The sequence below is a fragment of the Canis lupus genome, chromosome 4 (genome assembly GCF_048164855.1).
Source record: "Canis lupus baileyi chromosome 4, mCanLup2.hap1, whole genome shotgun sequence".
Taxonomy (NCBI): domain Eukaryota; kingdom Metazoa; phylum Chordata; class Mammalia; order Carnivora; family Canidae; genus Canis; species Canis lupus.
In genome coordinates, this window is record NC_132841.1 from 69,768,304 (window position 1) to 69,793,170 (window position 24,867).

Genomic DNA, 24,867 nt, shown 5'->3' on the forward strand with positions numbered 1-24,867 from the left:
ATGATGCTAGGGACATAATATAGTTACTTTGTTGCATCTTAAGGTAGTTTCCTCTTTCTTAGTTCTCAAAGAAGAAACAATATTGTCATCTTTTCTCCTTGTTCTATTGTAGTTACAAATACTGTGCTACAAAATATATGGCAGTTGCTCCAAATGGCAATTGATGGAAATGTTTGCTTCCCTGCCTGGTAGGTAAGTAGAGAGATTTAAGCTACACTTTAATTTTAGATTTTTCTTCATTTGTTTTCATTTGGGAACTGTGACACACCTGGATGATGTTTCCATTATGTATATATATGTATGTATGTATAACATATAAACATATATGTATACACATATGAAATAGGTATATGTTCTAATAATGCTTTTGTTTCCTTGAAAATGGTTCAGGCTAAAAAGCTGTGGCCTGGGAAGCTATCAATGACAACAAAGATTATTTCAAAAAGGCTCAGGAGCCAATTAAATAGGCTTCCATTAATTGGAGCATCAAAATGGGTTATAAATAAAATGGGCTAGACACATCAAATGCTTTTAAATCCATTAATTCATAATGATACTTATAAATGTTGAAGGATGCAAGCGAACCAACTTAGTATTTTGGAAACTTATAAATAAAGGAAAAGAATAATTTATTTATCTGTCCTTTGTATATGAACTATATCTAAAGGTAGCCTTATACAGATGAGAGGGATCCTTTCTTCATGGCAATATTCTAATTAATAAGTGGTGAATAAATGATAAAATTAGATATCACCGTTTTGCAACCCCTAAGGAAATAATGGCTGCTAACATCATAAAGTAAAAGATAATTTATATAATGGAAGTGATATGGTGATATGGAAGGACATATCACCACCCATGAAATATGAAATAGTCTTACCATAGAAATTGAACCCGAATCTCACAAAATATCCAGATCTAACTACCAATACACAACAATACAGAGGACAGAGGAAGAAACATAATATACCATGGGAAAACAAATAGCAAAATCTGGACTGAAGAAAACCGAAGGACAAAGAACCTGGCTTTATTAAGAAAATATGTAAGGAAAGGAAAAAAAAAAAAAGATTAAAAGGAAACCTATTGTTTATCAGATACTTAAGGCATTTATCGACCAAGGAAACCATATGGAATTTATTCGAATCCCATTAAAAAAATTATTTTAAAAGACCCATAAAGCAGTTATGAGACAAAGAATCTGAACACAACTGGATATTAATTTTAATTACTATATTTTTCAGTTCTAGAATACATGATCCTTTTTCTAAGGAAACAGATTCCTGGTGTCCATTAAGTTTTCTATTTTGTATATTTTTGTGAACATATTAATCATAGTTATTTTAAAGACTAATATTCTAATTCTAATATTTGAAACACCTGTGAGGCTTTTCCTTTTCCTTTTAATTTTGATCATATTTCCTTTTAATTTTGGTCATGGCATTCCTGGTAATTCTGATTGACTATCCAACATTATGTATGAAAAGTTGTTGCTGCATTTACTTTAGAGAGGAGATGCTTTATCTTCTGGCTAAATATGGATGGATAATCTCATATCAATCAGTTTGCTTCTGGTTTATCTCATTCTAGGTTGTAGCCTCTGGGGTTCAAATTGAGAGACTGAGGAGTTTGTCATGATCTGGTAAATCCTGGATTTCTTTTCTTTTCTTTTCTTTTCTCTTTTCTTTTCTTTTCTTTTTTCTTTCTTTTCTTTTTTCTTTTCTTTTCTTTCTTTTCTTCTTTTCTCTTCTTTTCTTTTGTTCTCCTTTTCCTTTTTCTTCTCTTTTCTTTCTCTAAAGATGCGGCAATTGTCTCAAGTAGGAACTAGCAAAGAATGTTGGGCTCATTTTCTTATGACCCCTTTACTCAAGGTTCTTAGTTTCTCAAGTCTTGGTTTATTTCCAGGTCTAGACTCCAGCTTTTGTCTTTCCAGTGTTGTGAGATGCCAATTTCTGCTGGCATCTCTATCTCTCTACAGAGGCCCTCTATCTTGTTTCTCAGTCTCTTACTTTTGGAGTTAAAGAACTGGCATATGCTGAAGAGACATAGCAGCATGAAGAACATTGAACTTCCTTCCCTCTCAAGTTTTGACCTTTCAAGTCCTGTCTGCCCCCAGACTTCTGGATGACTTCAAGCAACAGAGATATATTTCACCCATCTTTGATAGTTTTTGAAGATAAAAAATAAAATATTTGAGGTACTTATATAATAATGTTTTGCTTCAAAATAATGAGGGGAAGGGGAGTAGGCAAGAGATATAGATGAAACAAGATATGCCCTGAGTTCATAATTGTTGAAGCTGCCTGTTGGACACATGTAAAGGAGTCATAGTGTTCTTCTCATTTTTGCTTATGTGTAAATTTTTCTATAATACAAAGTAAAGTAAATAAGTAACATACATGTTATACTTTATACTCCTGATTTTCTTTCAACAGGTGTGAAATTATCCCTTGACAAACAGACTAAGCAAAGCAATTTCTATAAAAAAGCAACCATATGTTGAAAATAAAGAAATATACCTTCTTAAATATAGATGCACAACCACTAACAGACCGACTACATTACCTGTTAGCTGAACTCAAGGGAAATTCATGACAAAAGAATAATAAGTTGAAAACATGAGGGACAAGGTACATTGGGGCTCAAGAGAGAACACAGATTTCTGAATTCAGGAGGTGGCCCAGGCTGAGTAGGAAAAGTACTAGGATGAGTTTTGGTTCTGCTTTACTGAGATCCACATAGGCAGGTCAGGAAAGAAGATAGCAAGAAGCCTGTTTCCTGACCTAGATTAACTGAAAGTTTAGTCACTGTTCAAGATTATAATTTATGAAACTATAATTAGAAAAATAATGGTATTGCTTTCATTTCTCAACAAGAAACTGTCTACTTTTCAGCACTTTCCTATGGGATTTCAAAGATTCAAACACTCCAGGGGAGAGATGTAGAACTCAGTACACATCATTTTGGTTTTTCCTCCTCCAAGTCTCCATCACGTGGCATCAAAATAACATTGGATTAAAATAAACATCAAGGAATTTCCACGAAGCAGCATGGGATGATTGAGTAAGTGCTGTCCTCCTTGTTTGCTTTCTTCAGTGTCTGCTCATCCATCCAGCAGGAGGGGCAGGCAGGAGGTCTCCAGAGGATGGTGGTGGAGCAACTGTCCTGGTTCACAGTATTCTAGGGATAGATATCTTGCCATCTTGCTGTCTCACAGGGAAACTTGTTATTTGAGCAGAAATGTTTAGACATTATATGGATTCTTTTGGCCAAGTAGAAATTATTCAAGTCTGGGAAACTATTGAAGCTATTTACATGTTACTGCTTTCCAACTACCTCTCTATTGGTTTTTGTTCTATTGAATTTTATTATTTTGGGATAGGAATGGTACTAAAAATACTACCTTAAAGAAAACAGTAGGGTAGATTTTAGGGTAAGTGCAAAGCTACTTATTTTTGTAGTCACATTTCAGATGGCTATTATCATAATTCAAAACTGAAATGATCTACATGGATTTAGCTAGATTTATCTAGATCTCAGATTTTAAAATGAAAAGAAGTTACATCAGCTAATTGAAAATGCATAATGAATTATTGTTTAAATTTCTCAAGGAATTTCTACCTTGAGTAAGTGGCAACAGATAATTGCAGTAAAATTTAAGCTTTTAATCTTGGTGTATGTGCCTATATAACACACATGTACATATAATTCATAGTAGCTTGAACATTCTTTTACATTTTAATAAGCAAGTGCAGAAAAAGTCCATTTACAGATAAGTACTAAGATATATGTTACTAGTAATTTTTATAATGTAGATGATCTTGTACATCTTTGGAGATAATTGGAGGTATCCAGAAGGCAGCACACTACAGTACTTAGATGTCAGGGGCCTGGAGTCTACTGTAAACTCTGCCCCTAACAAGTGGTATAATCTTAATCAAGTGGATGCACTCACTATTCCTCAATTTTCTTTTCTTTTTTCTTTAAAATTTTATTTATTATTTATTTATGATAGTCACACACAGAGAGAGAAAGAGAGGCAGAGACATGGCAGAGGGAGAAGCAGGCTCCATTCACCGGAAGCCCGACGTGGGATTCGATCCCGGGTCTCCAGGATTGCGCCCTGGGCCAAAGGCAGGCGCTAAACCACTGAGCCACCCAGGGATCCCTCCTCAATTTTCTTATCTGCAAAATATGTTAGATTAAATCTCCTCTAAAGTTTTTTAGCTAACAATTATATGATTTTCTAATGTGTCACCAATGACTTTAATGGAATAACTATATGTTTCCCTATAAACTATAAAATAGACCCTCAGGATACTGTAGATTTTGACAGAAGAATTAAGGTAAGCTGAACTCTAACACCAGCTATTGTTAGTGTTGAGCAAAAATAATTATGATGGAAAATATCTAATCTTTACTGTATGATTGTCATATATTAGACACTGGGCTATGTGCTTTATGCACTTATTTAACTTTATATCCCTCTGGAGTGGATACTATTATTATTATTCTCATTTTACAGATAGGAATACTGAAAATAGAAAGGATATATAATTTATCCATAGCCAGCCAGTAGGTAGTAGAGCTAGTATTTGACCCTAGAATAGATTGTCTCCAGATCCCATGCTCATTAACCATGGCCCTTCACTGCCACCCTATAGTATTTTGCTCTCTATGGCCTTTTATTATTTTCTTATGTATGTTGTGAAACTTTAACCTATGGTTACATCTAAAATATAGAATAAAAGGATATTTTATATTTCCAATGTGCTTTAAGATTAATAAAATTTTATTATACTCTTTGTCTCATCATATAGTCAAAGCAATCCTTGGAGTGAGAGTAGGTATTATTATTATTTTTTGTAAGAGAAAACAGAGACAGAAAGTAGGCATTTGCTAAGCTTTTATGAATAGATTTCAGAGCTGGCTTTTCACCTTTAAGACTCTATCTGCTCTTTGCTTTATCTATAGTATTATCTCTAATATAAATGCAATATTTTCTACAGTGAGATGAAAAAAACATAAATACATAAGATAATTACATATCTTAGATATTAGTACATTTGAGCTGTAGGACAGTTTCCAATCAAGTTGAAAGAAATAAGATTCCCTTTCTTGATTTGGGGATATCAAATCATCTGCATCAATTATTTTCAGGGACAATGACATGTGTGCAGCAGATGATGATAATACATTTGTACTTATGTGCTTTTTTTTCATTATGTAAAAGGGGAAACTTATAGATAAGAAGGATATTGAATGATCTTCTAGTTGTCAATTCAAATAAGCATGTCATAGACAGTAGCTATATATACCCAAATGACAGGTCCATTAAATGAGTGGAATTGCCAGTTGTTGGACTGTTGATAGCTGAGAAAATGTCCCAGGTCTGGGACCCTCTGTTGAAGCAGTCCCAGGCTTACACTGGGGATAATAAAAGCTCTCTCTGTGACCAGTTGATTGGAATATTTGAGTAAGTAGAGCAGTTACACAGCCTCTTCCCCATCTGCTTCCCTCTTGTAGTAGAGTCATCATTTATTTAGTAATTTACTGAAGACTCACAATATGCAAGTCACTGTGCTGGCAGTAAGGATTTCAAAGACACAAAAAATACAATCTTTGAGCAATCAGTCAAGATATAAATCATGAGTTTAGGAGAGATTTCTTTAAAATTGTGAAATTGATCAAATAATTAATGTGCTTAAATGTATGGAGAGGGTATTTAAACATATTAGGGAGAACTTGGGTCCAAATTATAAAAACATATGAAGCATTTCAACCAAGGAACGACAATTATCCTGCTTAATTTGGATGTTAATTTAAAACTGCTGGAAAAAATAGGCTATTATTCTTTTTTAATTAAGACAATTATAATCTCTAGAGGGGGAAAAAGATGTAAGAAAAGAAAGATAATCATAAGGTACTACATGGCATAGCTGTGAATAGCATTTCCATGTCCATAAGAATGTAAGAAGTGAGTACTTATCTATCCAAAATTGCAAAATAAATACATTGGGAAGATAGGAAGTATGTGTCTGTAAAAAACACACATTAAATCTTATATAATGAAATGTTTAAAAGATTTCATTTATTTGAGAGAGAGAGCACGAGAGAGCAAGCAGGGGGAGGAGCAGAGGGAGAGGGACAGGCAGGCTGTGCTGGGGTGTGGAGCCCGACTCCAGCCTCCCCATCTCATAACCCTGAGATCATGACCTGAGCTGAAATCAAGAGTCCTATTGCTCAACCGACTGAGCCACCCCAGCAGCCCCTTAAATACTGATTTTTTAAAAAAGATTTTATGTATTTATTCATGAGAGACAGAGAGAGAGAGAGAGAGAGAGAGAGAGGCAGAGACACAGTCAGAGGGAGAAGCAGGCTCCATGCAGGGAGCTTGATGTGGGACTCGGTCCCAGATCTCCAGGATCATGCCCTGGGCTGAAGGCAGCGCTAAACCACCGAGCCACCTGGGCTGCCCAATATGTTTTAAATATTATATGAACATATACTGGTGCGTGTTGGTAAAACACTGGGTCAATTAAATCTTTTAAATCTTAAGGTTTTTGCCTTGGTCAATATTGCTGAATAATATGGAAAGACAACAATATTTTGATAAGACTGTCGTAAATGGCAAAGTATTAATGTTGCTATTATTTTCAAAGATGCTTCTGGATTAAAAGAAGTACTTTCTCATATTAAATAAAAAGTTTGGGGCTCTGCACAAATAGTGATGATACTAAAAACGATAGGACACATGCTGTGTGTAGGGCTCTCAAAGAATATGCTGAAAACCAGAAGAGAGAGAAAACTTTGCCAGGGTTAGTCAGCTTAGATTGAGTATTTGGAATTTGTGTAGACATTGTACACACACAGTGACTATAGAAAGCTTCATATTATGTCACATCTTGTGACATTGCCAGTTTTTAGTAAACTTTTTTCTCTTTCTAGTTCCTTTAAATATATTTTATTTTTGATGTTTTACTATTTCACTTTGATGTGTCTAAATACGGGTTTTTTTTTATTTTAAAGATTGTATTTATTTATTAACGAGAGAGAGAGAGAGGGAGAGAGAGAGAGAGGCAGAGACACAGGCAGAGGGAGAAGCAGGCTCCATGTAGGGATCCCGACGTGGGACTCAATTCCAGCTCTCCAGGATCACACCCTGGGCCGAAGGTGGCACTAAACCGCTTAGCCCCCCAGGCTGCCCTACCATATTTATTTTAATCCAAAATGAAAGTCCATGTAAAAATATTTACATGTTTACCAATAATGGTGAAATCCTCATAGAAAGTTAATGTATTTTTAGCAAGGGAAATAATTTAGAAATCAATTCAAATTGGATTCTTTTTATTCTGCTGCTTATCCTTCCTGAACTTACCACTCCAGTTCTTCATCAACTCTAAAAAGTTTAGTCATCACCATTTCTACTACAGTTTCTCTCCTGTTGCCATATGGAACTCCAGTGGATGTATTTTAAACCTTTCATTCTTATCATCCATGCTTTTAGGTTCATCATTTCACTTTGTCTCTCTTGGTTTCATTCTAGGATTTTTTTTTTTCAGTCCACTGACTATAGCAGTTTATTACTGCTGCATAACAAACCACTCCCAAATTCAGTGACTTATAACAATTAGCATGTCGTATTGTTCATGAACCAGGTCAGTAGATTGATCCTTCTGTTTCCATTGGGCTCATTTCTGTGTCTAGAGCCAGCTCTGTGTTGATTATGTGTCCTTGCTGGTGTGGGCTGGTTTCTGCTAGTGTCTGGTGCTCAGCTGGGATGACTCAGTTCTGTTCCAGGTCCTTTCTCCTTCTCTAACAGGTTAGTTTATCAATATTCTCATGGTGGTGACAGGGTTACAATGAAACAAGTAGAAGCACACAAAGCCTACTCAGGCCTAGGCTAACACTGAGAACCCTAAGCATTTTTGCGTTTATGGATCTTGCTCCATAAAAAGTATTATAAATTAAATTTTACAACTGCCTTGGCATAAATATGAGTATAATCCAGATTGGATTCATTACTAACATTTGTTATTTTCATGTTTATCCTGCTCTTAAAAATAATATTAAAACATTTTTGTGGGTCCCTACAAGTTTTGTGGGCTCTGGGCATTGTGACCTCCATGCCTAATGGGTGAGTTGGCCCTGTGCACCTTTACCTCTGCTGCATGCTATTGACCAAAGCCAATCAGAAAGCCAGTCTCAGACTAGAAGACGGGAAATAGACTTCATTCTTTGATGGGAAGATCTGCAAAGTCACACTGCAGAAGGTATGATTATACGGAGGGATGAAGAATTGAGTCCATTTTGTAATCAATTTCCCGCATCAATTTTCTCTTCCTGTAAACTTAATCTATTTAGTTCTTCTGCTGTTTTGTTTCTTGCTTGATTTTTTTGTTCGTTTTATTTTCTTCTTTTGTTTCCCCAAACATTTAAAACTAATTTTTTTTTGTTCTGATTCTAATAATTTTAAGTCCTAAAGTGCTTACAAATCTAATTGCACTATTTTTGTTTCTGCTAGCTCCTGCTCTTAGGGCTTTTTTTTTTTTTTTTTTTTTTTTGGTATAATTTGGCAACTTTGGTTTGATGGCATGTTCTATTTGCTTTTGCTTCTGCCAGATGCCCAGAATATTAAACTCAGAACTGTGTGAAGTTTGTTTCTTGGTTTGGAGTCTTTTGGTTACACACTGACCAAGTAGGTAATATGCATTCAACTGCCAGTCCACAAAGATCCATCTGATCTTTAGAGGAGATGTTTTCCCTCACCCGGAGCTAAGGCAGAAACTGTTAGGTTTCTTTGCTATTTCTCTTTTTTCAGAAGCAGATAATTTTTCCTTTGGCTTACCCAAAGGACTCAAGGCCTTTTTTTCCCCTCTCTTTTTTTTCTGAATGATCTTATGAAACAAAGCACTAAGTTTCTGCTACTGGCAAATGCTCCTAGGTAAATCCATCTCTCCTGAGCTTGCCCACCACTGCAATTCTAGTACTTTCTCTTTTTCTTTTTTCTTTCTTTCTTTCTTTCTTTCTTTCTTTCTTTCTTTCTTTCTTTCTCTCAGGGTAGTCTTTTAGTTTCCTGTGAGCTATGCTTTTCATTACCAAAAGAGAGAGAGAGAGAGAGAGAGAGAGAGAGAAAGGTTTGTTACATCGTACCTCCATTTTTAAGTATTCTATAGTTAGATGGCTTTGAAAATATATAGTCTACCACAGTGTTGCAAATGGAAGTTAGCTTTACCTGCTTTGAAACACACAAACAAATAAAAATCAATAAGCAAACAAATTCTAGAACTGTAAGATGGACTTCCAAGAATAGGAAGGATACTGAAGACCTAAACAAACCGTTGCTAGGAACTCAGGCTGAAACTCTCCTAGACTTCTTAGCAGTATTTATCTCTCTCTTCTCCTGCTCTGTTTGAATCTTTCCATGCATATTGGTATTTCTTTTTTTTAATTAATTAATTAATTAATTAATTATTTTTACATATTGGTATTCCTTCCATATACTTGTTTCTCTTCTAGCTAGGTCTACTTCCCCTATGCATAGTGTTTTTTGGGAAACATTATATCCCATCAAATCTTATCTGGCCTCCATTTTATTCTTCCATGATTTCAATTCACTCTATTTTTTTTTTAAGATTTTATTTATTTATTCATGAGAGACACACAGAGAGAGGCAGAGACATAGGCAGAGGGAGAAGCAGGCTCCCTGTGGGGAGCCGGATGTGGGACTTGATCCCAGGACCTCGGGATCATGACCTGAGCCAAAGGCAGATGCTCAACCACTGAGCCACCCAGGTACTATGTTTCACCCTATCTTGATAAAAATTAAAAATAAAAAATTGGTAAAAAATTTCTGTGTATTGCTGTAGTTGAAGATGGGTTAATGTGTTTTTACAGGAAAAAGATGTAGGTTAGGTCTTTCTTCTGACATTTAATTATATATGACTCTGAGGTTATCACTTATCTTCTCTAAGTTTTGGTTTTCTTTATTGGCAACATAAAATCTTTCCTATCTGTCACAACCATCATATTATATAATGCAAATAAAAGTGCTTTGTGAATTCTGATGTGCCAAGTAACAAGAGGATAGCACCTGTTTACCACCACCCATTTCAGTTCAACAGAGATACAAATGTTAAAACAGTGACGAAAACAACAAAATATGGGGGCACCTGGGTAGCTCAGTTGGTTAAGTTGCCGACTCTTGATTTTGGCTCAGGTCATGAATTTAGGGTTCTGGGATTGAGCCTGCATCAGGTTCCGTGCTTAGCAGGGGGGTCGGCTTCAAGATTCTCTCTCTTCCTTTGCCCCTTCCCCTGCTTGCTGGCTCTCTCTCTCTCTCTCATAAAGAAATAAATCTTTAAACAACAATAACAACAAAAATAAAATATGGCCCTTATTTTCAAGGTGCTCATTTTGCAGTGGAGAAGCCAAGAAGTAAACCCATGAATGGCCAATCATGGGGTAGGTATATACCAGAGGCAAAGAATGAGGTCTGGTGCTGGCACAGAGTAGAGTATAGTCACATTGCCCCAGCTGGGAAGGGATGGAAACTTTCACTAAGTGGCAAAATGACAATGAAGTTTTTTGGGGGGAAATGACAGTTTCCTAGGCAGATATGACTTGAGAAAGGCATAATACATTTAACAGGGATTTTATGGAAAAACAGTGCCTCAAAACTAGTATTAAAAAATAAAACAGGGATCCCTGGGTGGCGCAGCGGTTTGGCGCCTGCCTTTGGCCCAGGGCGCAATCCTGGAGACCCGGGATCGAATCCCACGTCGGGCTCCCGGTGCATGGAGCCTGCCTGCTTCTCCCTCTGCTTGTGTCCCTGCCTCTCTCTCTCTCTCTCTCTGATGTGACTATCATAAATAAATAAAAATGTAAAAAAAAAAAAAAAAAAAAAAAACAACAACAAAGATCTCCAGAACAAAATTAACGACAACAACAAAGCAAATCTAAACCATTAACTTGCCAAGCAAGAGAATATGTCAGTGAAGAAATCTGATTCACTGTGTCATTTGCTGAAGGAAAAAAATCAGGATTTTATATGCCAAAGAGGAGGAATTCGTAATTACACTAAGCATAGAAAACTGACCCTCTGAGTGGGCAGGATAAGTCTGTAGGTCTGTGTACACTTCATTAAACGGTCAGTTTTCATATCTCCTAGGCAAGCACTGTTGGAAGTGGAATATTTTTATTCACTTTCACTTGAGGCAAATATCATATGTAAAGTGGTGTAAACTATGGCCTAGACTGCCTTATAGCTCAAAATATGGTCTGTGGACCAGAGCATAAGCATCACCTGGGTAATTGCTGGGTTACAGATTCCTACACTCCACTCCAGTTCGGGTGGAACTGAAAATGCAGTTCAGAATCTGCATATTAGGAGGTCTTCAGGTTTTTCATGCAACATTCAACAACAACAGCAACAATTTATAAACAAAGTTCTAGAATAGTGGTCCTCCAATTTTGGTGTGTAACAGAATCAACCAGAGAGCCAGAGTCTTAGCCTCATTGGAGATGAAGAGCCTGTACCTTTGTATTTTTATGAAATTCTCCCAGGAGATTCTGATACCAACCCAAACTAGAGAACTGCTATTATAGAATATGCTTCTCCTATTCAGAATCCATAAACTCAAAATCTATACTCATTAAAAATATGTATTCTCTTGAGAGCTCTGATTTTATTACAGAATCAAGTCACATGCTCTGTTGTAATGCGAATTCATCCATTACAGTTATGAAATCACTAGTATTTGATTTGTGACACCTAGAATTTTGATCGCCTGAAAACATATCTAGTATATGTAGGATCTTTTTTTTTTCCCACAAGAAAACTGTAAGAAAAAAAAAAAATACTTCATCTGTGAGAACATTCCAGTGAGGATAATGTACTAAGAAGCAAAGAAATTCCCAAATTTTGGGGAGGAAATAGCTATGATAACTAACTGTTCAGTGGAACAGAGAAAGGGTTAAAGTTCAGCTTATATTAAGGGAATTTCTCCATATATTAAGTATCAAGTCATTGTATTTCTTTGTGTTTAACAAATTAGCAACTTCCTTTTGTCAGTTAATAAGAACTGGCTTTTGTTCTCAAGGTTTCTTTTACAATAAAGTAGATTTTGGTGTGTCATACTTAAAATCCTAACCAAAAAGTAACCAGCTTTCTCCCACCACTTCTCTCCAGGGCACCCTGATGTCAGCATCGGGAAGAATGAGGTCATGTGCTTTTAATAAACCTAAATGCCATCAAATATAGGAAATTATTTGGTTATTTCCTTTACTGGATACAAAACCTTATATTTATTAGTCATTTAATTATGAGTTCAGAAATAAATTTGTGATGTGGAGGAACAATATTCATTAATAATTAGGGAAATGAGCAATGCACAAAATTTGCTAATACGTCCAACCCTTCTTTTTCCTGCATGGTAAACATTTGAGAAGGAAATATGCTTTAATAAGATAAGAGGTTTCAGTAGAGGCATATTTGCAACTTCTCTCTGAATAGATTCAGCATGAGACTGCCAACTGTTTTAAGAAATATATTTAATCCTAGCTCATTATTACAACATACTGTTTAGAACATAAAATCCTCAGCTTTCTTTTCAAAGCATTGCATAATGGGACCCTCTGTAACTAAGACTCCCATTTTGCACTTGAGGAAAAGATGAAGCCAGAAAACCAGAGAAACAAACCTAGGTGTTTGCAGATCTAAGCATCAAAAATAGTTTTCTTGACTTTGAACACAAAAAGCTTTCCCATAAGCATTTTAGCATTCATTTTGTGTCTTAACAATACATTTGTACAAAGAAACTGGGGTGCTATGAAGATTTAAAGCTCTAAACATGTGCATATTTTTGGATTCAGTAATTCCATATCAAAGCCTTTATCCCAAGGAAATTCTCAATAATATGTATCAAGATCATTGTATAAGAATATTTACTATGGTACTATGAAACAAGAAAGAAAATTTAATCTATAAGTCTGACTTCAGCATAAGAAAGGTAGACCATGGGGGAATCCTTGGGTGGCTCAGCGGTTTGGCGCCTGCCTTTGGTCCAGGGCGTGATTCTGGAGACCCGGAATCGAGTCCTGCATGGGGCTCCCGGCATGGAGCCTGCTTCTCCCTCTGCCTATGTCTCTGCCTCTCTCTCTCTCTCTCTCTGTGTCTATCATGAATAAAAAAAATTTTTTTTAAAAAAGAAAAAAAGGTAGATCATGTTAACTGATGAAAAATTTAGAAGGAAATTGAGACGGTTTCTATGTAAGTTTGTATACAAAAGTAACAATAGAGTTTATATTAGTCATTTATGATTTAGGGTCAGAATATTCATTCTGGGGAAATGGAAAAAGTAAATCTCTTATCTCTTATCTGAGGAAAAGCTTCATAACCTAGAAATAGCATAGGAAAATAGATGCCACTTTAAAACTATGAGTCCCTTCTTCCACTTAACATATATTACGGAATCCATGGATTAAGGTATAAACATCTTTGGGGGGTGATTCTCTGAACTGTAAAATAGTATAAAGGTTAATAGCATGAGGTTTGGAGACAAATGATAGGCATACCTTCTTCGTATTCCAAAAGCTGCTACTCAGTATATGTACATTGTAGAAAATCAATCCATTCACAATCCAGTTGTCTTCTGTACCAAATGGGGATGATAATTATACCTATTTCATTGGATATTTAGGAAGATTGGATGAGATACTACATTAAAAACATATGGTAAAATTCTCAATAAAGGTTAACCATGATATTATCATTGTTACTCTTGACACATTTCTGCTTTTTCTACAATGAACATATATTAGTGATAGTAAGAAAAATAATACAAATTATTTTAGAAGGAAGATAGCTTAATCTCATTCATATAATCATATATGTTGACAAATATATATTTTCCCTTTTTTTACAATTTTTTTTTTCTGTAGCACTTACTGAATATGTAATTTCAGGTATATGTGTTAAAATACATATATACTTATTTACTGTATTCTCCAAGTACAGTAGTGCTCTCAATCTTGTTCCTTGGTGTTTCCTCAGTGTTTAAAAAAAATGCCTGACACTTAGTACATACTTAATGTACATTTAGTACATACTTAAGTACAAATTTCACATTTGTACTTCTTGTAGAGTATGTTAAATAAATGAATTTTTAATGCTCACACACAAAAGCCTAATTAAAAGAACTTTGGATCACCTAGCAATTTTTCTTTTACATAAATTCCCCAGAAGGAAAAAGGCAAGACAATGAAAGTCCCTTTATTTTTAACCTGAAGTTAATGAAAATTTAAATTTTCACTTGTCTAAAATGTTCCTCCATATTAGTATATTTAAAATGCAATTGTTCTTTTTTTTTTAAATGCAATTGTTCTTATAAAACCTCTCATTTAGAGGCAAGAGAGATAAATGTACACAATAATGATGTAACCACATTGCTCTTTTAACTTATAAAGCCTGGCTTTGATTTTAATTATGAAAAAATGTTATATATCCAAGCCAATGAGATTTATTTACTTTCATTGGTAAGTAACCCTGGTTCTTGATATGTGTAATGGAACAGTTATGTTTTTAATATATGATACAAATTTGTCCAAAAACCTTCTAACTTAAACATCCCTATCTGCTCTCTTATTCCTGAAATTTCACATTTGTATTTCTTGTAGAGTATTTGCATTTTAATAGTGGATAATTTAGTGTGAAGGAGTCTTACAAAGATATGCTAGAAGGAGACAAAGGAGAAATGGTGTAGAAGGGAGTTGTATATAAGAGGTGGGAGGCCACTGCTAAGAGATGAGAAAATAGGATTGAAAAATGTGGGCACTGAAAGGACCACATTTGCTGATGAGTATCCCTATTCCTAAAATACCTGTCAATTAGAACTTGGAAATTTTAGTACATACACAATGTATGTACTAAAACAAGTACAAGCTCAGAGCCCAGTGAAAGATAATAAGATTTTGGTTTTTTGTTGGAGTTAAAGGGTTCTGTGGGAAAGCAAATGTCCTCTGTTAAGTTTAGTTCTTACAGTGCGGAGCACCCCTGGCATAGCTGGAGATTGTATTCTGTGTGGTAGGTGATAATGGGAAATGTGTGACTAATACACACTTATTGAGCCAAATCACATTTAGGAGCTAACAACCTGGCTAATATTCCCTCTGCATGTGTCTGATAACATGAGATAAGGATGTTCTATTATAGGCTTTGACTCAGTCTTTACCAGTCCAATCAGTCTAAAGAAGAATGAAAATGAAATAACCAATGAATACATCATTATGGTTTGAAGCAACAGGAGACATGAAAACCTGTAGTTACGATGCAGAGGAAAATTCTAAAAGCGTTTTACTTTAAAAAAATTGATATATGGAAAAAGAAACTTTTGTTTTTTAATGAATAACATGAAACTGAGCCCTATTGTCTCCACTAGAACAGTGTTTTCAAATTTCATACATTTCACTGGTAAATGGTGAAATAAATTAAGAGGATTCCATCCAGAATTTTAAAAAATGAAATGGGTTAGAACAAAAACACAGATTGCATTACATACAGGAAGGATAGCTTTAAACTAGTTTTTTCCTTTTTTTTTTTTTTTTTTTTGGTGATGCCTAAGGTATATCCTACTGCAAGGTGTGGTAACAAATATTTCAAATTGCTCCAAAAGACCAGGGGTCCTTAATCTGAGGCTATACAATATAGGGTCACAAATCTTGAAGTGGATACAAGAAATAAAAAAAATAGGACAGCAATAGTTTTATAGTAGGATTTCTCTCTAGATGATTAAAAAAGATGCTCATAAGGAGAGACTATTGACTATTATTTATCTTGGGTATAGTATCATTCGGTGTTAGTTGATTATTAGGGACTGTTTCTGGTTTTATGCCTTGGTGCTTGGAAATTGAGTTTCTAGAATAGAATTGTTTCATTTTGACTAATTTTTTTCTTTTTAAATTTTTTTTCTTATTTAAACCTTAAACTATTAGTTAATTTAATTTTATTTTTTTAATTAATAAATTTTTATTTAAGATATTTGACAAAGTTAATAAAATTTTTATTTAAGATATTTGACATGTGATTCCTTCTGCCGCCAATCACCATAGTTCCACCAAAGCTAGAGTGATGATCTTCAAAATAGCACTTTTAAAACAAACTTTTGTTCAATCCACAGCTGTCACTGTCCAGAGGTCTTCTTGGATCTCCACTTGAATATGGACATACTTCAAAAACTCCCCACTGTAATCTTTGAGGTCCAATTTCTTTAGAGCCCTTTAAGTCCAGACACTGTTTTCAAGTGAAAAGCCTTAATATTCATATTCCTATCTCTTCCTTTTCAGACCATTCTATCCTCTGTCCCATGTTTTTGGATTTTGATGCTCTCTTTTTAGACGAAGCGGCTTCTTCAGGATATTCCTCTTGTCCTAAATACAGATTCATTTTCTTTGGTATTTCAGAACTTACTATGAATTCATTATTGTCCACCAATTTGATATCACATCCATCATCATGTTCAAGAGTTGTTGAAGCTTCTTCCACTGTTTCTGACTCTTCTATAGGAGAGAGAGATCCATCATCATCCAAGTATTTGTATCTATGACTGTCAAAATCTTCCCTTTCTAAATCTTCACCAACATTCATTTGTTTCAAGGATTCCTTGAGATAGTATTCATACTTCAATTTTTCAAGGTAGTTGAAAAATCCTCTTGCCACCAAAGCTTAAAATCTTTCTCCATGGTAATGGCTTTTTTACATTCTCAGATTCTAAAAATGAGAACCCAGATCCTTTGTCTTTATCTTGTTTCTTATTTATTTGGGAGTGTCTAGTGGTTTTTCTTCTTTCTCGTCTTCCCCTTGGTCTTTCTTTTGGCTTATATTTCCTCTTTTTACGTTTTCTTTTTTTTTTGAATCTTTCAAAAAAAGCTTTTAAAGTCAGTGGTCTTGGTTCAAAAGAGGAGTCACTAGATGAATCCCTTGCTTCAACACCTCCAGATGAACGAACAAACTTTCTAATAGGGTTTCTTTGCCCCTGTTTTGGTGAGTAAGGGACACACTGAGTCTTAAATAAGCTGCTACCAGAAGAATTATCACTTTCATTGTCAATTTCTACAGCTGAATTAGATGCTGTAGGTTGAGAAAATTCGTTATAGGTTTCTCAAATAGGTTGAGAAAATTCGTTACGTATTCTCCCCCAAGTCCTCTCCAAATTGTGTTCACTTCACCACTTGTTTGCTTCAGAGTTCTCAACAATCACGTGGAAGGCTATTAGTTAATTTTAAAAAAACAACAACCATGTGCCACATTTTATGCTACATGGTGAATAAAATTAGTACTTTACAAAACCTAACACAGATAATTGGAAGAAGAAGACTTTTTTTTAACGAATTAGTGTTTTAAAAGTAAAACCAATGTATATTTCATATTCTGAACTACAAGTGCATTGGAGTCTATTCTTCCTTCAGTAATATATGAAACCTAATTGAGTTGTTCAGGTGTTAAGGAAAAAGAGATTGAGTCACCTAAAACTAGAAATTATTTGCCTGAATAACTTTTTTTTTTTATGATTAAGAGGACCAGAAAGAGAAATGGGGCATTTTAAGCAAATTTGTCTCCAGAGTACCATTCCTTAAGTAATATTATGTAATTAAACTTATTTTATGACAGTCACTGTGGCTCAAACAGTAGACTTGATTTTAATTTTATATAGATTGAATAGTTTTACTTTTCTCCAATGTATTTGAGTCACTTTATTCACAGACCATTTCCTTTTTCACATTGTCTGAATGTTTTATTCTCTGACATCCAAGGTTCATGATTTTCCATGGATCCTGATATTTTCCTTTTTTACTACTATTTATTTCAGTGGAAAAGAATAGCAGATAAGTTTGAGTAGATGCAGTAACTCAGTTGTTAAGATAGCAACAATGAGAGATATACTCAGCCTTCCCTGCAATTAATCTGAGTTTTGGTCTCAAGTAATGTTTGGATAAAATTCAGTAGAATCTTTGTTCACTGAATGCTGTGTTAACTAAGTACTATGTAGCATACATTGTGCTATGTGCTGAGCCTACTCTGTTGAAAAAAAATAATCCTTTACAGCTACTTAATATGAAGAGATATGTAATACCTAGAATTAGGGAATCAGAACCAAAGCTACCTATATATCATCAAATATGGTACCCAAAGGTGCTACCCAAACCTGGCTTGATAGGAGAATAACCTGAGAAACTTTAAATACTACTTAGATTCCTGATTTCCATATCCAGAGGCAGGGCTGAAGACTTACTCATTTTTTTCAAAGCTCCCAAAATGATTCTGATGCAATTGGCCTAGTGCTGGTTCCAGGAAAGGCAATTGGGGATCACTTGTCTTGTTAAAGTGTCTTAGAATAGTTATGATAGAAATAGCCTTGGCGTGTATATTTTTGTTGTGAATGTCCTCCTTAACTCAGAAAATGTATTGTTTATGCCTTAGTTTCTAAAGCCCCAGTTTTTTTTGAAATCAATCTCTGTAAATGCTACTGATTTGTAGGCCAGTAGTATGCAATGGTTGCAGAATTATTGAAAAAAAATCTAGATCACTAATTGTTGGATTTTATTACTTCAGAACTTAAAGGAATCCCCCTCCCCTTGCTCTATAATTATTTGTGACAAAGGCTGGAAAAGAAATTCCAAGAAAATGAAAATATCAAGGAGGGTTCAAAGACAAGAATCATGTTCCAGTAATTCAATGAATGGGTTATGAAAACTCCAAGAGCTGGAATCAGATCTTGAAATCTGTGAGAAGAACAGCTGGTTGAGAATACCAAGGAACAAATAGAAATGACTGTAGTTTTCTCTGATAGCCACTTGTGGACCAGCTGTAGCATGTCACTTGCATAGAGTGAACAAAGGCAAAAGGCCAAGGACGGTAGAACGCAATCCAGTAATAAGCACTCATGCAGATGGAGTTCTCCTTTGAGAAACTGAAATCCAATTATAACAAGAGTAATCATTCCTACAATTGCTTCATATGTTTAGTTGACAGACCCTTTACAAATATGTTAACTCAGCTAATGCCCATAAAAAGACCTAAAAGAGGCAGAAACCAATATCTTCCTTTCAAACCAAATTTGAGACAAGGCTCAGAGAAGTTAAGTGATTTTTTTTCAAGCTCACACAATATGAGTTGGGATTTGAATAAGAAAAATGGCTTCTCAATAGTGTCTTTTTTAGCCTTTATTTCCCCCCAGAATGCATGTGCCATATAATACCAAAGATTTCACTTTAAAAAATAGTTTTTGTCCAGATTTCTCACTACAGCATCATGACCGTAGGCAAGACTAAAAAAATTCTCCTTACAAACTGTCTTCGTCATGGCATCCATCACCTGCCATACCCAAACCCACTTACTCTCATTTCTGCCTTTGAGCACCAAGCCTTTTTGTTCCTTTTGGAATGCCATTTCATGTGGACTGTTCCTTTAGTTCTCAGTTATTGACTTTCCCCTGAACACTTTTCACAGCTCCCTTATTTTCATAATCTGTAGCCTGATGACCTGGCTGGCTCCTACCTCAGTGTCTGGTGTTGGCCTGAAGGGCCTAAGGTCTCCTATACAAATTCAGAGGACACTTTCAAATTATATACCAAATTATACACCTAAATTATACACCATTATATGAAATGGGGCCATATGAATGCACTTGAGTAATATCATTGTAAGTAGAGGAAGAAGGAGACATTGGTCTATTTACAGTGATCCTTCACTCAGTCAAATCAATAAAGTTAGAGAACTGATGGCTTGTTTGCACTACTTATTTTGATGTTCATGATGACTGAGATGATTAGGTGCAGTCTGATCCATGGGTTCAGGAGAAACCTACAAACTGGATAACCGACATTGGAATAATTGAATCGGGAAATCTAGAGACTTATTACTGAGTTTTAGTACTGAAGGAGAAATCAATGGTAATTTAGGTAAATCTCTTCATTGTATGGGTTACAAAGTTGAGATCCAAGGTCACAAACCTACATGTTTGTTTGGTTTTTTAAAAGAATTTATTTATTCATTCATAAGGGACACACACACACAGAGGCAGAGACACAGGCAGATGGAGAAGCAGGCTCCCTGCGGGGAACCTGATGTGGGACTTGATCCCAAGACCCCAGGATCACGCCCTGAGCCAAAGGTATATGCTCAACCACTGAGCCACCCAGGTGTCCCACAAACCCACTTGTTAAGTTCAAGGCAATGATTTTGTGACAAAGATGTTCACTAGTGTCCTAAATATTGATGGTTTTCCCCCAAGTACTGTATCATAACTGACACCAACTGTTCACAGCTCGTTTTACTGATGACTATGTTAAATTTTTCTTTTGTTTTCAAGCCAAGGCTATGGATGGGCCTAAATGTCAAAACCAGAGTTGGAATTCTGGAGTGAAAGAATGAAGTCTGGGCTGAGAACAAAGAATTGGAATAGAGGAAGAGATTGATTTGTTTACCCAAGCTTGGTACAAGGAGGAGAATTTAATCTGAAAATAGGCTAGTAATTAAGGGTGTAAGCATGCTCAGAACAAAGCAGAGATGGATTTTTAAATTGTGAACCTTCAGCAAAAGCAAAGGCACTTAGAGGCAGTGCAGTACAGTGGTTAAGAGTTTAGTTTGGGAGCCAGAAAGCCTAAGTTTGAATTCTGGCTCTGCAACTTAATATCTATGTGAGAAAATTGCTTTTTTCTGTGACTCCTTTTTATTTTCATTCTAATTACAAACAGAAGCTAATAATAATAATAATAACAATAATAATACTGATTTCAAACACCTATTATGATTGAATAAGTGAAGTACTTATAACAGTGTGAGGAAAAGAGTAAACACTATACAAATGACTGCCAATAAATATTATGCTGACACATATATGCACAGATCTTCATTGCAGCATATGTATAGAATTAAAGAATTGGAAACAACAAAAATATGTTTTTTTTGAGGGGTTGGTTAAATAGAGTACATTCTAGCCATAAAAGGAACATTATATTGCTGTTCAAGAATATGAGGGGCTCCATAGGTACTACCTATGATATATGGTTAAGCAAATATTTTAAGAAATACAAGATATAAAATTTTTATTAAAATATTTAAAAATATATGCTGTGTGTGTGTGTGTATATGTCCCAAAGTTTGTGGTGTTTTTTACTGCAATCTGTTGAGCGGCTTCCCCTGAGGACAGGCATTGTGACAGGGTGGGCAGTGGAAGGGAGTAGCCAGGGAAGAACTAATAATTTCCTTTATTCATGTTTGTAATGTTTGAATTGCTTTTTCTACCAGCAAAAATATTTAAAATAAAAGCATAAATAAATAAATCTTAAAAAAAAAAGCAGTATAAATCTAGTAAAATGTGGGTAAAAAGTAGGCATGGGATATAAAGTGAGGTTATGAGGAGTCAGAGGCAAGCCTCCGATGACTGCAGGGCCTATTAGATAATGTTGAAGGGACTTTAAGTATTACGCCCAGTATCTCCAAACTGACCTTGGAAGCCCACACACTCTTGGTCTTATGGAACAGATGAACTTCTCTTCTTTCAAGTCATGAGAGAAAGTGACATTAAATAACTTACAAAACTAATGCTTCTCTTTACATACTAGGAAATGCATTATGTAAATATGCATATGTAAAATTACTTCCTCCACACACTTTGAGGTAATGGCACAGCTAGACCATTTTACTAAGCCCTGGATATATTGCTCCAGGGCACTACCACACAATTGGATCTGACATTAAGGTGATTTATTGATAAGTTCATTACTGCTGTGCTCTCTTTCAAATTAGTGATGCATAACATATGAGGAGTGGAAAAGCTTGAGCTGTGAGATATGAGTATGATGCAGTAAGAACCTGTGATTTGCATAGGGAAAGGAATCCGGTGGCAAACTGGTTGGGTCGTTGCAGAGCTTTGAAAATTGGAGCATAAGTGACTCCCCAAACATTACAGGCTAAGTAAACAATTCATTTGTTTATAATTATTTATGACCCATCTAACCTCAGCTGTCCTCTTTGGTAATGCTTTCTGGGTCAGTTTGAAGCACATCTTGTGATGAATTAAAGAAGTATGTCTGATAATATAAACCAGAAGCATGGTGTTACAGACTCATCCCTGCCCTGAATTCACCTTTTCTCCTAAATATTAGTGATATAAATAAAAGATTCAGGAGGAAATGAGAAGAGGCAGAGAAAGAAAGCAAAGCTTTAGTCCTCCTTTTTCGTATTGATTTGTGTATTGATTATATTTATTGAATTTTATTTAATAAGCAAATACAACACTTACCTTTACATTTGTCATCATTGGGGAGTTATGGTTTTCAAAATATAGGTGCCTATACAAATTATGAACAAATGACACACTCATTCTAAAGGTTAAGTTAATTGCCTTGCTCATTATAAATGATTCCACAGTCTTAGCTCTAAGGATGTGGATGACCATTGAAAATCCTGAACACCTTGCCTGATCAGTAACCTTGATCATCTCTTTCCTGCCCAGCCTGTGTATGCCTGTGCTGACTCCCTTCCTGGCCTTTATCATATTACTCTTCAGTTATTAATTTCATGAAAAAAATGACATATAGGATTATAAGAAGTTAAAAAGCTAAGGAACCTCATCAAAATTTGAATGTGGGAGAGAGGCACATATGTAACAATTTGTTTAAACATAGTGTAGTATGATATATTTTTTATTTTATAAAATGATTTTCAATAGCCTATAGGTACTTTACATGATTTAGAGAGTCTCAGTAATAGGTCAATTTACCCACATATGGCAGATTCAGACTCAATTTTTATCATTTGTAGTTCATGTAATAAGTAAGCACAACCTCAAATATTTTACTACAGTAACATATTATAAATATCTTCCTGGTGTACATCCCATTATTGTATTTTATTTTTGACTTTCTTGATTTCATTCTGTAAAGCTGAGAAGAAAGTCTAACTTGGGATAAACTTGGATCCTGTGTGACCATTCCAGTCTTCCCCTATCCCTAAACCATCCCAAATACTTAGATTTTTAATACAGTTATTGATAAATATTTTGAGGAAGGATTATATAGGGAACTCTTTCTTCTACTCCTTTATAAACACGTTTGACCATATCAAATTGTCACAAAAATGTAAGGGAGATTTTTATTTATTTTATTTTATTTTTAAAAATTTTTTAAAAGATTTTATTTATTTATTCATGAGAGACACAGAGAGAGAGGCAGAGAGGGAAGCAGGCTGTTTGCGGGGAGACTGATGTGGACACGATCCAGGGTCCCCAGGATCAGGCCCTGGGCTGAAGGTGGCGCTGAACCGCTCAGCCACCCGGCCGCCCTGTAATGGAGATTTTTAGAAGAGTTTACAAACTATGAATGTGCTATATCAACTTCCTTTAAATAACAATAAAGCAAGAAAATACCTTGTGATCCAGTAGAAGAACATGGGAAATTTGAATGCTTCTGTGTGGAGACATGGTATCTCTATATTATATTCAATATTGGCTATGCTATTTCATATTTTCTGAAACTGCAGTAAATTTTATTTATTTATTTATTTTTAAGGATTTAAAAAAATTATTTCTGCACCCAATGTGAGGCTCAAACCTACAATCCCAGGATCGAGTCGAGTACTCTACCAACTGAGCCAGCCAGGCATCCCTACACACAGAATCAATATTTTGCTATTTGATTGAAGTTTAAAGTTTAAAATAATTTTATTATTTAAGAAGTAGCCTTTTCCGATTTCTATGAACTTCATGGTCCAAAATCAAATTGATAAAGTTTATTTCTGAGAATCATAAATCCACAATTATGATCCAAAAGCTAGCATTTGATACATGAAATTATAATATGCACTTGTGAGAGATTACTGTAGGATCTAAAAGAATATGGTTTATAATAGTCACAAGATGAAAAATGTACACAATAGATTAGAGTTAGCAAACTTTTTTTAATAAGGGTCAGATGGTAAATATTTTAGGCTTTGCAGACCATATGGTTCTGTTGTGACTACTGAACTCTGCCACGGTAGCAGGAAAACAGTCATGGACAAAGCATAATTGAGTGACCATGGTGTGTTCCAGCTAAACTTTATTTACAAACACAGGAGCCCTGATTTGCCAGTGGGTAGCAGGTTGTCCATATTGAAATACATTATTATTTGAAAAATCTCATTATACATTGGTATGTGCAATATAATTTTATTGCATAAAAACTATGTGACTAAAGTGATACATGCAAAAATGTTAAAATGTGAGCACTGATTATAATTCGTGAAATTATATTTTGTGATATTGTGCATATATGTACATCAAGGTACAAACAAAATGATTCAAAAAACATTTAATATTAGAGAACATTTTAATAACCAAAAATTGTGTTAATAAGTGTATTGACATGAGTAAAATAATGTTTTCTACATAATAGTTATAAAAGATGTATATCATTTATTTTATGTAGTTTTTATCACTGTCATCGTGTCAGTTTTGGTATTTTTGGTTTTTTTGTGTGTTTTTAATGATGGCTGTGTTCATGTTACCATTCCTATGGGAATCTGTTCTCTTCTGGTTTTCTTAATTATTTGGGCTCTAGTTTCTTACAGATTGTTTTAAAATACAGGTTGTGTTATTACTTAGGTATGGCAGGATTAGCAAGTCATAAGAGGACAGCCATTGGATAGTTTGTTATACTCACAGATCCAAAGAGAAGAGGGCATGCCATGCCACAGTGGCTACAGAGGGAGGCAAAAGCAGTGGTAGAGAGTGGGGGTGGGGGTGGGTTCCTTGGTAAGAGCCTCTATTTGTGTTTTCCACAGGAAGGAACAAGTGAGACAGGGTTAGCAGGTTTAGGTTAGATCGTTTG

The 24,867-nt window shown here is 35.1% G+C and overlaps 1 long non-coding RNA gene and 1 pseudogene across 2 annotated transcripts in view; one reads left to right on the forward strand and one right to left on the reverse strand.

Annotated features, from left to right (window-relative positions):
* Positions 1–1,589: 1,589 nt before the first annotated feature.
* Positions 1,590–24,867, forward strand: part of LOC140631620 (uncharacterized) — a 35,910-nt gene continuing 12,632 nt past the window's right edge. The window contains exons 1-4 of one of the 2 annotated variants that reach the window (XR_012029146.1): positions 1,590–1,642; positions 2,002–2,197; positions 2,895–3,063; positions 10,408–10,464. This is a non-coding gene — a long non-coding RNA (uncharacterized lncRNA). Of the gene's footprint in view, positions 1,643–2,001; positions 2,198–2,894; positions 3,064–10,407; positions 10,465–24,867 lie in introns of those variants that run through there. The other variant, XR_012029145.1, reaches the window with a different exon arrangement.
* Positions 16,037–19,357, reverse strand: LOC140631678 (TATA box-binding protein-associated factor RNA polymerase I subunit D pseudogene; annotated as a pseudogene).